The sequence below is a fragment of the Sapajus apella genome, unplaced genomic scaffold (assembly GCF_009761245.1).
Source record: "Sapajus apella isolate SASKATOON/1434 unplaced genomic scaffold, GSC_monkey_1.0 scaffold22, whole genome shotgun sequence".
Taxonomy (NCBI): domain Eukaryota; kingdom Metazoa; phylum Chordata; class Mammalia; order Primates; family Cebidae; genus Sapajus; species Sapajus apella.
The window spans coordinates 5,957,183-5,970,086 of record NW_022436962.1 but is presented as its reverse complement, the minus strand read 5'-3'; the positions used below and the strand labels follow the sequence as shown (position 1 = coordinate 5,970,086).

General features: G+C 40.1%; 1 protein-coding gene across 10 annotated transcripts in view; it reads right to left on the bottom strand.

Annotated features, from left to right (window-relative positions):
- Window positions 1-12,904, bottom strand: part of PPP1R12B (protein phosphatase 1 regulatory subunit 12B) — a 243,447-nt gene that overhangs the window by 211,482 nt on the left and 19,061 nt on the right. Inside the window, exon 2 of one of the 10 annotated variants that reach the window (XM_032288764.1) lies at window positions 11,905-12,005. The exons of the other annotated variants lie outside the window; for them this stretch is intronic. The gene's annotated coding sequence lies outside the window, so the exon portion shown is untranslated. The remainder of the gene's footprint in view (window positions 1-11,904; window positions 12,006-12,904) is intronic. 10 annotated transcript variants of the gene reach the window in all.

The window sequence follows — 12,904 nt, the reverse complement described above, 5'->3', positions numbered from 1 at the left end:
GGTGAAGAGGAAAGTGCTGAATGTGTGTCTTCTTTTTTTTTTTTTTTGCATGAAAATGGGAAACAGAACCAGTAGGAATGATTAAAACATTGGTGGGAGGTAATAAAGACCAGGATGGGAGTATTTTATACAACAAAAACACATGTAAGTAGTTATTTTATGTAAGGAAGTATTCTGAGCACTTTTTATACATTAATACTTCTCAAAATAATTCTGAGTTTGGAACTCTAATTATCTTCATTTTACCTATGAAGAAACTAAAGCACAAAGAGATTAAATATCTGCCCAAGCTAGTAAGTAACAGAACCAGAATTCAAATTCAGGTGGTCTGGCTCCAGAGTCTGTGCTCTTAACCACTCTACAGTGCTGCTTTTTTAATATAAAAATCAAGTCAGTTGTTATGAAGCCAATAAGAAATATTATTTATTTTTTTTTCTTTCCAAAACAGAGTCTCACTCTGTTGCCCAGGCTGGAGTACAGTGGCACAATCTCGGCTCACTGCAACTTCCACCTCCTGGGTTCAAGTGATTCTCATGCCTCAGCCTCCTAGTAGCTGGGATTATAGGCATGCAGCACCATGTCTGGCTAAATTTTGTGTTTTCCTAGTAGAGATGAGGTTTTGCCATGTTGACCAGGCTGGTCTGGAACTCCTGGCCTCAAGTGATCCACCCACCTCAGCTTCCCAAAGTGCTGGGATTACAGGCGTGAGCCACCACACCACCGCAAAGTTTAGGAGAGCAAGACTAGGAAAAGGCAAAGTACACTGAACACAAACTAAAGGAAGCTAAGGGCACTTACGAAAGGAGAGCTGTAATGACTAATAGATTGGGAATCAAGCTGATTCTGACTTCAAAATCTATCTTTGGCCCTAAACTTTTTTCTAAATTCCAATAGTTGACTGCACATTAGCAGTTTAGTATCTCACAATCTTATCTCCAATTATAAGTGTCTAAAACTAAGCTCCAGTCTTCCCCCACATCAGCTTTCTTTCTTGCCATCCCCCTCTGCATTCATATTATAGTGTAGAATGAAAGCAATATGAAAAAAGGACCATCTTCCTCACCCTTCACCATTTTTTCCCCAGGCACCTAACTTAGTTCAGTATCCAGCACAGAATGGATGCTTAATAAATACTTGTTAAATACCAGTACTGTTCTCAAAATCTTAAAACTGTCTTTGACCTTTCTTTCTCCTGCTTCCCATAGCCAGTAAGTCTCAATATCCTTTATTTTTCTTAAATGCGTATTCACATCTTACTTTACTGCTCTCTTAGATGCCTTTTGCTATTGCCCTAGAAGCTAATAAGCTACTGTGCATCTTAACTCATCCCTCCTTTCTCCAATCAATCCATCCAACATAGTCTTATCCAATTAATCATGTAAAATACTACCCTTCTCATATTACTACTCTTCTCCAAAATATTCAATCTGTTTATTTAATAAGCAGTTATGAGATACCCAACCTGCCAGGAACCATGCCTTTCGCAATTGAAAATAACCTCTATCTTCTCAGAACATCTACACTAATTAGGCAGTCTATTCATTCCATAATTATCCCTCCTTAAACAGCTAGTTGTCACTGTTTTCATGTAACTATGTCTTTGCACACCAAATGGTGTAACGGGGTAGCCAATCTTTTGGCTTCCCTGGGCCACATTGGAAGAATTGTCCTGGGCCACACATAAAATACGCTAACACTAATGATAGCTGATGAGCAAAAACAAACAAAAACACCCAAAAAAAATCTCATAATGTTTTAACAAAGTTTATGAATTTGTGTTGGGCCACATTCAAAGCCATCCTGGGCTGCATATGGCCTATGGGGGGCCATGGGTTGGACAAGCTTGGTATAAAATGTTCATCTCCCAGCATTCAAAAAGAATAAAAAGCTATAAGGTTAAAAAAAATTGTCTCTCATAAACTCTGGTTGGTCCACTATCCTATTATTTAATACTTACATTATATTGAAAAAAACTTTAATAATCCTTCCCATATTCCCTTACTACAAATAACAACTTCCAGGGTAATTTTTACATCAAATAAATGATGAATTTTATTTAATATGTAACTTATAAAAGAATGCAATCTTTATATATGACTGTATTTACATACCAATCCCTAAACTATGCTTTTAAAAATTTGTTTTATTCTTACTACCATTCACATTTCTATCCATCCATTCAATTTATGCTTTCCGTTTGCTTCCAGCTGATTCCAAAGCTATAATACCTATGACACAGCAAATTGTCTAAATTTTGCAAGAATTTTCAACATCAGAGGCACTTACTCCTAACAGTTGCACTCCTCACATTGATACACTCCCTGAAGGTCAAGGATCTCAATTCTGTAATATTTTTAGCATCTAAAATCCTGGTTTATGCTCTCCTTCTAGTTCACTTGGTCTTTAAAAGACGTAAGAACATGCTATCCAATTCCTAATTCCCTGTTAACCCCTAACCAACCAAAGTTTAATAAAAAAACTAAAACAAGAATCAATTATTAAGAAAGAAAATCAAATATTTTTAAGCAAAAGCAGTTATAAGGTTTGAAATACAAACTCTGATTATTCCAACTCATTATTCTTGTCAACTGGAACACCTCAGTGCTCTTTTCTTACTACCCGCTTCTTCCTCTGCTTAGTTCATTCATTGAACAAATATTTATTCCTAATGCCTAAGACTTAACAGATACTGTGGCAGATGCAATTAACATAATAGTGACTAAATTAGGCACAGTTCCTCCCTTCCCAGAGTCTAAAGTGTATTGACCATAAGATAATATGACAAACTATAAGACTATATGACAAGTTATGACAGGTAAACTATAAGAAACAAAGTGGGGGCTGGGTGCCATGGCTCATGCCATCATTTTGGGAGTCTGAAGTGGGAGGATTGCTTGAAGTCAGGTGTTTGAGACCAGCCTGGGCAATACTGCATGACCTTGTCTCTATAAATAAAGATTAAAAAATTAGTCGGGCATGGTAGTCCTATCTACTTGGGAGGATCCCTCGAGCCCAGGAGTTTGAAGTTATAGTGAGCTATGATTACACCACTGCACTCCAGCCTGGGCAACATAGTGAGATCTTATATCTTAAACAAACAAACAAAAGGTATAAAGGGAAACATAGTATGGGTTATGCCATGGACTCCTTAGAGGCACAGATGTTGAACCTGAGACCTGTAAAATTTGGTAGGCAAAGGAGAGAGACAATAAGGATTGCAGAAGTAGGGGAAGGAAATGTAGTAAAACCTGGAGATGAGAAAATGATATAATTGGGAAAGTGAAAAACAATCAGTGTGGTTGAAGTACAGAAGTCAAAAATAGGAACAAGAAGTGAGACTGGAGAACATGGCAATGACAACCACTGAAAGATTTTAAGACAGGTGTGGAAAAATTCAGGTGTTCCCAGCTGAAGCACAGAAAATAATTGGAGAGGCCAGGTGCAAAGGCTCACAGCTGTAATCGTAGCACTTTGGGAGGCTCAGGCAAGCAGATCACTTGAGGTCAAGGGTTCGAAACCAGTCTGACCAACATGGTGAAACCCCGTCTCTACTAAAAATACAAAAAATTAGCCAGGCACGGTGGCACATGCCTGTAATCCCAGCTACTTGGGAGGCTGAGGCAGAAGAATCGCTTGAACCCAGGAGGCAGACGTTGCAGTATGCCGAGATCATGCCACTGCACTCCAGCCTGGGCAACAGACTGAGACTGTCTAATAAAAAAAGAAGAAAATAGTTGGAGAAAGAATTGTAGAAGCATGGAAATCATGCAGCAGACTGTTTCTATAACCCAGGTGAGATAATGACTTGGATAAAGAGACAAATGAGGCCAGTCCCGGTGGCTCATGCCTGTAATCCTAGCACTTTGGGAGGCAGAGGTCGGTGGATTGCCTCAGCTCAGGAGTTTGAGACAAGCCTGGGCAACATGGTGAAACCCCGTCTCTACTAAAAATACAAAAAAATTAACTGGGCATGGCAGCATGTGCCTACAGTCCCAGACACTTGGGAGGCTGAGACAGGAGAACTGCTTGAATGTGGGAGGCAGAGGTGGCAGTGAGCCGAGATTGCACCACTGCACTCCAGCCCGGGCAACAGAGCAAGACTCTGTCTCAAAAAAAAAAAAAAAGAGACAAATGAAAGAAGATGGATTTGACAGACATATAGGAGGTATGATCCACAGAACTTGGTGACTACAAGTTCATGGGAGGACCATCATGAGAGGTCCATTCTCTTTTATTCCCTACTATATTCCCAGTGCTAAGTCTCTAGCACATAGTAACTGCTGGTCAAAATTGCTGAACGAAAAACAAGAAAAAACGAGGAATCACAGATGTTACCTAGGTTTCTGGCGTAACGACTGAGAACAGGGAGGTGCCCTTTACTGAGGCAGGAAACAGAGGAGAAGCAGTTCTTATAAAATATACTGAGTGTGAGGTACCTGCAAGCCTCCCAAGGAAAGACAGAAAATCCAGTTGGATATAAAGTTATAAAGCTCAGGAGAAAATGTAAAATAATGGCAGTCTCAGTGCCTCAGTTAAAGCTACAGCTGATAACTGTCACTTTTAAAGCATACTATGTGAGACATCATCCCAACAATCCTTTTAAATTTCCCAGGATTATTAACAGCTTTATAATCAAGGGTATAAAAAAAATTAATATACCTTTTTGATCTTAAAATCATTAGAAATGGTATTTTATTTTTTGACCAAGTTGGTGGTAACTCAAACCTTTGCTTTATAAAAATCCATTAAGTTATGCATTTGCGTTTTATGTCCACTTTTCTGTGTGTTAAATTTTGCAATAAAAAGAGGATTTTATTTAAACCTTCATAAACTAGAAATAAGAAAATTCCTTAATCAAAGAAGCTATTGGAAATGAAACACCATTTTTTCTTTTTCTTTTTCTTTTTTTTGAGACGGAGTTTTCCTCTTGTTGTCCAGGCTGGAGTGCAATGGCACGATCTTGGCTCCCCACAACCTCCACCTCCCAGGTTCAAGCGATTCTCCTGCCTCAACCTCCCGAGTAGCTGGGATTACAGTCATGCACCACCACACCCAGCTAATTTTTGTATTTTTTGTAGAGACGGGGTTTCTCCATGTTGGTCCGGTTGATCTCGAACTCCCGACCTCAGGTGATCCGCCCACCTCAGCCTCCCAAAGTGCTGGGATTACAGGAGTGAGCCACCATGCCTAGCTAACACTATCTTTCTAATAGAAACACTAAAGACATTCTCGTGAAAGGGGGAAAAAAAACAGGCAAAGACATCCTCTGTCACAATTTTTAATAGTGTTCTAAATGTTCTGGTTAAAAATGAAGACCAGAAAAAAAAAAAGGAAGGTATAAATGTTGCGGTCTTTGGGGTCTTTTCAACAATGGTGCTGGGACAACTGGATAGCTACATGCAAAAGAATACACTTGGACCCCCTACCTCACACAGTATATAAAAATTAACTCAAAATGTATCAAAGACCCAAGTGTGAGAGCTAAAACTACACAACTCTAAGAGAAAATGCAGGTATAAATCTTTGTGACTTGGGAACAGGCAATAGTTTCTTAGATATGACACTAAAAGTACAACCAACAAAAGAAAAACTAGAGAAATTAGACATTATGAAAATTAAAAACTTTATAGTGTCAAAGATATAAACCTTTGGGGCAAAAACAAAAAGAAATTATCAGTGGCCAGGTGCAGTGGTTCATACCTGCAATCCCAGCACTTTGGCAGGCCGAGGCAGAAAGATCACTTGAAGTCAGGAATTCAAGATCAGTCTGACCAACATGGCAAAACCCTGTCTCACCAAAAATACAAAAATTAGTCAGGCATGGTGGCATGTGCCTGTAGTCCCAGCTACTCAGGAGGCTGAGGCATGAGAATCACTTGAACCAGAGAGGTGAAGACTCGGTCTTAAAAAAAAAAAGGAAGAAAAGAGGGCCAGGCACAGTGGCGCATGCCTGTAACCAGCACTTTGGGAGGCCGAGACAGGCTGATCATGAGGTAAAGAGATCGAGACCATCCCGACCAATATGATGAAACCGCATCTCTACTAAAAATACAAAAATTAGCTGGGTGTGGTGGTGTGTGCCTGTAGTCCCAGCTACTCGGGAGGCTGAGGCAGGAGAATCGCTTGAGCCTGGAAGGTGGAGGTTGCAGTGAGCTGAGATTGTGCCACTGCACTCCAGCCTGGCGACAGAGTGAGACTCTGTCTAAAGAACAACAACAACAACAAAAAAATTGTCATCATGATTAATAAATCCTAATACATAATTGAAAAAATCAGAATTTGAGAAAACTAATAAATAACATAGTTCAGTAAGAAAATCAAATAAGGCCGGGTGTGGTGGCTCATGCCTGTAATCCCAGCACTTGGGAGGCCAAGGCAGGTGGATGAACAGGTCAGGAGTTTGAGAACAGCCTGACCAACATGGTGAAACCCTGTCTCTACTAAAAATACAAAAATTAGCCGGGCATGGTCGCGCTCGCCTATAGTTCGAGCTACTCAGGAGGCTGAGGCAAGTGAATCACTTCAACATGGGTGGCAAAGGTTGCAGTGAGCCAAGATTGCACCACTGCACTCCAGCCTAGGCTACAGAGCAAGACTCCATCTCAAAAAAAAGAAAAGAAAAGAAAATCAAATAAGCCAGGCGCGGTGGCTCATGCCTGTAATCCCAGCAGTTTGGGAGGCCAAGGCAGGCAGATCACGAGGTCAGGAGTTCAAGACCAGTCTGGCCAACATAGTGAATCCCCATCTCTACTAAAAATACAAGAAATTAGCCAGGTGTGGTGGTATGAGCCTGTAATATAAGCTACTCGGGAGGTTGAGGCAGTAGAATTGTGTGAACTCAGGAGGCAGACATTGCAGTGAGCTGAGAATGTGCCGTTGCACTCCAGCCCAGGTGACAATGTGAGACTCCATCTCAAAAAGAAAAAAGAAAAAAAAACAAATGAATACTATTACTTTTTAAAAAACTACTTTTCTTTCCTTTTTTTTTTTTTTTTTTTGAGATAGAGCCTTACTCTGTTGCCCAGGCTAAAGTGCAGCAGCACAATCACAGTTCACTGCAGACCTGAATTCCCAGGCCCAAGTGGTCCTCCTACCTCACAGTCATGCCCCACCATGTCCAGCTATTTTTGTTTGTTTGTTTTTTGAGACAGAGTCTCGCTCTGACCCCCAGGCTGGAGTGCAGTGGCACAATCTCAGCTCACTGCAACTTTTGCCTCCCAGGTTCAAGCAATTCTCTGCCTCAGCATCCTGAGTAGCTGGAATTATAGGTGCCCGCCACCATTCCTGGCTAATTTCTGTATTTTTAGTAGAGACATTTCACCATCTTGGCCAGGTTGGTCTTGTGAACTCTTGATCTTGTGATCCACCCACCTCTGCCTCCCAAAGTGCTGGGATTACAGGTGTGAGCTACGGTGACCAGCTCAGCTAATTTTTTTGTTTGTTTGTTTTGTAGAAACAGGGTCTCCCTATGTTGCCCAGCCTTCCAAAGTGCTGGGATTGCAAGTGTGAGCCACCTTGTCCAGGCAAAATTGCTTTTTTTTTTTTTTTTTAAAGACAGAATCTCACTCTGTCACCCAGGCTGGAGTGCAGTAGTGATCTTGGCTCACTACAGCCTCTGCCTCCCAGGCTCAAGCAACCTCCCTCCTCAGACTCCTGAGTAGTTGGGACTATATGCATGCACCACCACGCCCAGCTAATATTTTTTGTAGAGATGGGGTATTGCTAGCTGGGCATGGTGGCACATGCATTTAATCCCAGCTACTTGGGAGGCTGAGGCAGAGAATCACTTGAACTGGGACGTGGGAGGCAGAGGTTGCAGTGAGCCAAGATCGTGTCACTGCACTCCAGCCTGGGCCACAGAGTGAGACGTTGTCTCAAAAAAAAAAAAAAAAAAAAAAAAAAGAAGTGGGGTCTTGCTTTGTTGCTCAGGCTGGTCTCGAACTCCTGGAGTCGAGCAATCCACGCACCTTGGCCTCCCAAAGTCTGAGATTACAGATATGAGCCACTGGGCCCAGCCCAAAATTGCTTTTCTAATACAAGAAAAACTAATTAGAAAATATAATGACGGGGCTGGGCACAATGGCTCATGCCTGTAATCCCAACACTTTGGGAGGCCGAGGTGGGCAGATCACCTGAGGTCAGGAGTTCGAGACCAGCCTGACCAATATGGTGAAACCCCATCTCTACTAAAAATACAAAAATTAGCTGGGTGTGGTGGCATTCGCCTGTAATCCTGGCTACTTGGGAGGCTGAGACAGGAGAATCACTTGAATCCTCCAGGAGGTGGAGGCTGCAGTGAGCTGAGATCATGCCACTGAACTCCAGCAGAATGCAGAGAGCGACAGAGCAAGGCTCCATCTCAAAAAAAAAAAAAACTATAATGAAGGAAATGTTAGTCAGAATATCAACAACAAAAACAAACTTGTTTTGAATAATGCACCATGTTTATATACGATGTTAACACTGGGGAAAGGTGGATGAAGGGTATACAAATACGCTCTAAACTATCTTTGCAACTTTTTTGTAAATCTTAAATCACTTCAAAATAAAAAGTTTATTCAAAAGAAAACAAGAACATACAGAAACAAGCAAGGCATAACTGGGGTAAAATATCTATAATATATATATCTGACCAAGGACTTATATCCAGAAAACATCAAGGATGTCTACAAATCAATGGTAACAAAAAGCAAATTTAATGTACAAAAGACTTAAAGCAGACACACACACACACGCACACACACACACACACACACCACACACTCGCGCACGCTCTCGCTCTCTCTCTCTCTCTCTCTCTCTCTCTCTCTCTCTCTCTCCAAATAACTAATAGATATTCGAGAAGGTGCTGAACATCACTAGTCAATGGGTAAGTATAAATTAAAATCAGAATGAAATAACACTACAGAAACAATTGCTAATATTAAAAAGAAGAGAAAAAATGCACTGACAATATTAAATATCAACAAAGATGTGGGCTGGGCACAGTGGCTCATGCCTGTACTCTCAGCACTTTGGGAGGCTAAAATGGGAGGACTGCTTGAGCCCAGGAGTTTGAGACCAGCCTGAGCAACATAGCAGGAACCCCTCTCTACAAAAAAAAAAAAAATAGCTGGGCATGATGGTGCACACCTTTAGTCCCAGCTATTTGGAAGGCTGAGGTGGAAGAAAGACATGAGCTTGGGAGGTTGAGGGTACAGTGAGCCATGATCAAGCCAGTTCACTCCAGCCCAGGTGACAGGGTGAGACCCTATCTAAAAAAAAAAAAAAAAAAAAAAAAAAGGTGGAGCAAATGGAACTCCATTCAAAAAAAAATAACAATATCAAATATCAACAAGGATGTAGAGCAAAGAGAATTCGAATTAATTGCTAGAGGTAATGTAAGATGGTACAACCACATCACAAAACTGCACATTGCTAATAAGCTAAAATTTTATATACTCTATAGCCCAGCAATTTCATTCTCAGGTATTCACCCAAGAGAAATGAAAATACGTCTACAAAAAGATTTATAAAATATTCACAGCATCTTTATCATCTTATTCATAATAGTGAAAAAAGGAAATAAATGTCAATAATCAGAAAGATAAACTAATTTTGGAATACTCACTCAATGGAATTATTCTCAGCCATAAAAAAAAAAAATAAACTATGGGTACATCAAAAAATAGCTAAACCTCGAAAACATTATGTTCAGTTGAGGAAACCATACTTTAAAAGGTATATATTCTATATTTCATTTAAAACAGCTAAAACTGAAAGAGTGGGATACCTGGTTTCTAAACAGGAAGTCTAGCCCAGTGATGAGAGACAGAATTAAATACGGGTGATGTTGAGAAAGGCAAGAAGAGTTTTGTTCAGAAGTGTGCCTAAGGCTGGGCATGGTAGTTCACGCCTGTAGTCGCAGCACTTTGGGAGGCTGAGGTGTGTGAACTGTTTGAGCCCAGGAGATCATGACCAGCCTGGGCAACATGGCAAAACCCCATCTCAATAAAAAATTCAAAAATTAGCTGGGCATGGTGGTACATGCCTGTAGTCCCAGCTATTCAGGTGGCTGAGGTAGGAGGATGGCTTCAGCCTAAGAGGCAGAGGTGGCAGTGAGCTGAGATTGTGCCACTGCACTCCAGCCTGGACAATGGAGCCAGATCTTGCCTTAAAAAAAAAAAAAAAAAAAAAGGGTACTCAGTGCCACACCATTGTAAAGGGAGGCGAGCATAAGAGGGGGCCAAATCTCTATGGTCTCTTTATGCAGAAGACAGGTCAGACCACTGAATTATTTCATACAGATGCCAATGAGAACACAGGCATCACTGAGGGGAGGAGACACTGAGGGAGTATCTGCAGAATCCCAAGAAATGCATCCCTGGAACAAAAATTATCTTTGCCAGCACTAAGAAGGCAGAAAGGGCAGACTTAATACCTTATCTCAGAAAAGCTAATAATGAGTAATAATGGCCAGATGACTTTTTTATGTATACACAATTTATTTATTTATTTTAAATTTTGACTTTGGCTTGGATGTATGCTAAGCACAGTATACACAATTTAAAAGCTAATTCAGATCGTGAATAATTCACAGAATATTTTTGTTGAGCAGTCCTGATTTAACTAAGACTAGTTTGGGGTTAAATGAATACTTTTTTTTTTTTAATTTTAGTAGTAATTCTGATTCAGTAAATGCTATCACTGTTTCCCCCTTCTAAAGCTATGATTGGACTTAATCAGTAGTGTTCAACTTTTCACAAAGATGGCAAATGCCATTTTAAAACCGATTGGAGATTGGCTTTATATTTAGATTTATATAACTGGCTATATGAGTAAATACTGGGGAAATGTCTTCACTGTCTCAGAACCAAGCAAGACCCACCTGTGTTCTGTGTTCATATGCCTCTTAAAGGCAAGGACTGAAGATAAGGTAGCAATGTCTACTTTATAATTCTGGTCTTAACTATGTCAATCTAATTAGAAGTCTCTGCATCTAAAATGTTTCCTTGGCATGCTGTTTCATGCCTGTAATCACAGCACTTTGTTGGGGCTGACATGGGAGGATTTCTTGAGGCCACAAGTTGTGCCACATAAACAAGACCTTGTCTCTACAAAAAATAAAAATAGCTGGGCATAGTGGTACATTCCTGTAGTCCTAGCTACTCAGGAGGCTGGGGTGGAAGAATGGCTTGAGCCCAGGAGCTCAAGGTTGCAGTAAGCCATGATTGTGCCACTGCACTCCAGCCTGTGTGACAGAACAAGGCCCCATCTCAAAATAAAATGGTTAACTTACTGAAAGGCATTTTATATGGCTATATATAAAATATTCAATAAAGATAATAGCCAAAACTAATTCTAGAATGATAGAAATTGTAACAGTGGTGGCCTGAGGGAGGATGGAGGGGTGTGGGCAGAACTTTCAAAGGAGACAAAAATGTCCAATTTCTTGATTTGGGTGACGGTTACTACATTAGGCTATTCTTGTTTTGCTATAAAGAAATACTTGAGGCTGACTAGTTTATAAAGAAAAGAAATGTAATTATTTCATAGTTCTGCAGGCTGTTCAAGCATGGCACTAACTTCTGCCTGGCTTCTCAGGAGGCCTCAGGGAGCTTTCACTCACGGTGGAGGGTGAAGTGGAGCAGGCACATCACAGGGTGAGAATGGGAACAAGGTTGGCGGGGGTGGTGCCACATACTTTTAAATGATCAGATCTCCTGAGACTGCACTCACTATCCCTCCCCTATGACCTACACACTTCCCACCAGGCCCCACCTTCAACATTGGCGATTACATCTCAACATGAGATTTCGGTGGGAGAAATATCAAAACCATATTAGTTACATGGTTGTATACATTGTCAAAATCCATCAAACTATAGATTTAAATTCTAGGCATTTTACTATATGTAAAATTTACCTCAATTTTTAAAAATGAGAAGGTGAGGAAAGTTCATCTGAAATTTTTAGATACGATGGCCAGGAAGTGCTTCACTGCAAAGGTGACATTTGAGTAAAGACCTGTAGAAAGTAAAAAAGCAAGCCATGTGTGTATCTGATGGAATAGCATTCCAGGCAGAAGGAAAAACAGATGCGAGACCCTAAGCATCTATTCCTAGCAACTAGAGTTTTTGAGAAACATGGAGGACACTAATGTGACTGGAATGGGTTGCACAAGGGAACGACAAATTCTGAGAGCTAAGGGGGGATCAGATCATACAGTGTCTGGTAGGTCACAGTAAGACTCATCAAAGATTTTTATCCTCATCTTAGTTTAAAAGAAAATCACCTAAATGCCTACTAAGAATAAGGCACTGTGCACAGACAGCTTACATAAAGCTTATGTAAGTAGCAAAACCAGGATTAGAAACTAAGTATGTCTGATTCCAAAGCTCATAATCTTAACCACTTTGTTTTACTAACTCAACATAATAATAGTCAATATTTACCAAATGCTTACTATCAATAAGGGCTTTATATCAGATCTTCCCAATCATTTATTGTTCTAAAATGGCTTATAAGTGTAATGAAAAGGTATTCTGAATGAAATTCTGTATTGTATTAAAAATGTTTTGCAACCAACTAAAAATCAAGATGGGTAAAGTTATATTTAATTCATATGGTTCTCTACATAAACTTTCTAATTATAATTTTGGTACAGAAAACTATGCACGTGACTCCACTATATGGAACCACTTATGTGCCATAGTTTTGGTACATAAAACTATGCATATGGCACAGTACACTGACTCCATGAAATAGCTCCTTCTCTTGATCTTTCTGTTGAATCATTTTAGTCTATATTTTTATTTTAGTCTACATTGTTTAACATCAATGAGGTTCTACATTTTGCACACATATGTAAAAGACGTTTTCTATTTAATTTGCTCTAATCTCTCCACTATTTCTATATGTATGTT